Raw genomic sequence first — 3,713 nt, forward strand, 5'->3', positions numbered from 1 at the left:
ACCTCTTTCTCCATTCAAAGACTGAGACCTGCAGGGTTTTCTGCAAGACCCCTGAGCAGTAACCTCCCAGATGCCCCCTAAGTCTGTCCGTAGAAGCTGCTCGGAGATGACCATGGGAGGCCGAGGGAGATAGACGGGACAAGGTCACAAAGGCCATCTGTTCCCTCCTTCCCACTCTCACCTGTCTTGAAGCCCAGCTCTCCAGTCACCAGCAAGGCCAGCACAAGCAGTGTCCTCTTCATAGTGCTGACTGCTGGAATGCTCTGCTCAGGGCAGGGTTTCTGCTGCTTTATAAACTGTCGGCTCCCGAGCCCAGCCCACACCCCTTCCAGGAGCTTCACATGCCTGTGGGCCGGGACCTGGAACACGTGGCTCCCTCAGGCCCCTGGGGTGATAAACCTGGGAAGCCCTTCCCACTCTCAGAAGCAAAACCACTAGAGATGCTTATCCTGATGCTCTTGGCCTTTGGACAGAAGTGGTTGTTTCTTTGCCAAAAAGCAACTGGAGCTGATCTTTCTAAGGCCATCAAAAACTCTGTTGTCCCAAATGTCACCTCTGCTTCCTGGCCATATCCTTCCCCCACCTATCCTGGCTCCAAACAAAATACTTTTCCCAAAGGGCAGATGGAAGTCATAGAGGCGGTCAAGGACAGGTCGGCGTCACTGTAGGTAGCTAAAAGATCACGTAGAAAACTGACTTTTGCCTGAGCAAAGACCGGGGGGAAGAATGGGGATCTGGGCTTGACATGGGCGCCTCGAACATCTTAACTGCTGCAGTCTCTGGACCGGGCCCCAAGGACAGGTGGACTCCATCTTTGGGCTCTGAGTCACTCTCTGCCAGAGGAGTCCCAGGGCTTGTGGCCATATATTTTTTCTCGGGGGCTGGTATTGCTCCCATTTTGCCCTCCAATCAGATCGTGCCACCAGCTTCCCTCTCGCCCCAAGGGAACTGATTCCTGGGCTCCTTCTTGACTCCCTGTGGCTCCAGCCTCATCCCTTCTCCTGGCTGTCTCACCCTTCTCCATCAGTAAACATGGCCCAAGAGGGGCTGGACTTCCATAGCCCACCCAGTGACATAAGCAAGCAGTGGGGGGCAAGACCCCAAGGTGTCCACAGCCCTACAGGCCACTGTGGGCCAGAGCTCAGTAGACCAGAGTGCTGGGTCGACCAGAGGTGGCACTTTACTTAGGCTCTCTCAAGAGTTAAGCTCACCCTTCTACTCTGAGAAAGCAGTTTGTTGTCACTGATAAGATGAGGTTGTCCACAAGGACCCAAGCAGGAGGAAGCCTGAGAAGGCTCCCGATGGTCAAATCTGGAACAATTTGAGCAAGAATGTAAATAACATAATATTGGATTATAACCCAGAGTATGAAATGATATACAGTTGGTCCTCCAATTGATATCTGTGGGTTCCACAGCTGGGAATTCAACCAACTGTGGGTTGAACATATTTGGGGGATAAAATTCCACAAAGTTCCAAAAAGCAAAACTTGAATTTGTTGTGTGCCAAGTGCTATGTTGAATTCACGTGAATGAAGCGGAGGAGGTGCATAGATTATATGCAGGTATTGCGTGTATATATAAGGGACCTGTGCATCTGTAGATTTTGTTATCTGTGAGGGGTCCTGGAACAATCCCCCACGGATACCAAGGGATGCCGTATGTGCGTCTGAACCGATATAGTACATGATTCAATAAACAAATGGGGAAGAAAAGGCAAATATTCCTTGCAGCAGAATTACAAATGGTGTATGTAGACGCACCCACTCCAGGAGGTGGAGCTTATTGCCCTCCCCCCTTGAGAGTGGGCAAAACATTTCCAAAGAAAAGAGTAGGGAAAGGGGAGACAGTAAGGAAACCTGGATCAGACAACGTCACTCAAGTGATAAGTGGTAACCGGTGATCAGACATTGATACCACGCATGCCCTGACTCAGTGTGACAAGAAGGGCACATCATTTCTGCAGTGTCTTCCCCCAAATCCTATCCCCCATCTAAATTATGCGAAAACATCAGACAAACTCAGCTTAGTGGACTTTCTACAACACGTGGCCAGTCCTCCTCAAGATCATCGAGGCCACAACAAGCAAGGCAAGATGAAGAAACTGTCTTAGACTGGAAGACATGTACAACTGGCAGCTGGAGCCCAGTGCTTGGTGCCTCTCTGCCAAGAGCAGCTACCAGATGCGAATCCTGTTTGGCTCAGGGTTCTAATCGGAGATTAGAAATCTCGTGCCCTCCCTTTGGCTCTGTGGCTCCAGCAAAACTTACTCTGTCACTGAGAACTCAGAAGATGTTGGCCTGATTTGGGAGCATTCTGTCCCTTTCCCTAGTCAAGTTTTCCTTTGTTTCTTCCCTTTGCCTTCCCGTGGAAAAGAAAGCCTCAGACCCAGCCCCCGCCCCGCCCCACTGTGGGACCCAGAACGGTATAAAAGGGCCGGGGCGGGGAGGGAGCACCTGGCACCTGCACCACGAAGCTGGCCGCTGTGCTCGCGCCGCTCGGCGCTGCCTCGCTCCTGATTTTGAGCTCAAGTGGGTGCCTGGGCCATGGGTGCCCGGGGATGTGGGTTCCCCGGGGCTTCCGACAGCTTCCCAGGGCCCTTCTGAGCACGCTGGGAGGGAGGGGATGGCTGGGTTCTGGTGAGCGTCTTTCCAGCGTGGGTCAGCTTGTGTTTTTGTTCTAGATGGTGACGTGTGCCCGGCTGTGGAGAAGGATATTGACCTCTTCCTGACGAGAACCACTGAAGAATATGTTGATTATGTGGCAAGATACCAAGCAGACCCTTTCGTATTGCAAAATGCTGGAGAACTAAAGAAACGTGTGGATAGCAAATTGACAGAAGAGCATAAGCAGAACGTGCTCACGGGGCTGGTGAGTCTGGCTGTGTGTCTGCACCTCTGGGCTGCCTGGGGCTTCTACTCAGCAGGATGCGGGCTGCTCCTTCTCCTCCCCACTGTGGCCCTCCCCGGGAGGGAAGAGAACCGCGTGAAAGAGGAGACAGGATGGGGCAGAGGGCAGCAGTGCAGGGAAGGGCCAGGAAGGGAGACTCAACCCAGCCCTTGAGCTCCCGGGCTGGCACAGGCTATCTGGCTCTGCGGAGCCCCCTGGAACCTACAGGGTCTCCCGTCTCCAGGGCACCACCCAACTCTGACATGCAAGCTCAGATCTTCTTCAAACCACTAGCATTGGGTCCTTCCCATCTTCAAACATCGGTTCCTTTATCCTAACCCCGAAAGTCCCCTACTCCATCCCCCCACCAAACCTTCATTTTTCCTTATTCCCTGGATCCCAAGGGGCCATCCTGTGGCTCAATGCCAAGAGAGGAGGCATCTCTAAAAGCCCCTGCCTGCCCTCTCTAGGCCTGGGGCACCCCAAGTGGAGAATCAGAGTGAATCCTCTCAGCTGCCCCAGGAGCTGGTGGGGACAAGTCACTGCTTCAGCTGCAGAAGTAGGAAGTGAACTGGGATCAGCTCATTCTTGGAGGCTCCCAGGTGCCCAGACTCCCCAGGTCCTCCTCAGCAGCCTGTTCCCTCTGCCCCAGACTGTGCCCCCACCCCCGGGCTACCCCTTCTCTTCTTCTTGTTCTATTGGAAGGAGCTTTGCCAGACTTTTCAGGGACCCCTTGGGATATTCTTGTGGTGCAGGAGAGTGGGAGGACCCCCCCTTTACCTGCTCAGGTGTAAAAGTCACACTCCAAACGAGGCTGCAGGGCCC

The sequence above is a fragment of the Propithecus coquereli genome, unplaced genomic scaffold, assembly GCF_000956105.1.
Source record: "Propithecus coquereli isolate 6110/MARCELLA unplaced genomic scaffold, Pcoq_1.0 Scaffold358, whole genome shotgun sequence".
In the NCBI taxonomy this organism is placed as follows: domain Eukaryota; kingdom Metazoa; phylum Chordata; class Mammalia; order Primates; family Indriidae; genus Propithecus; species Propithecus coquereli.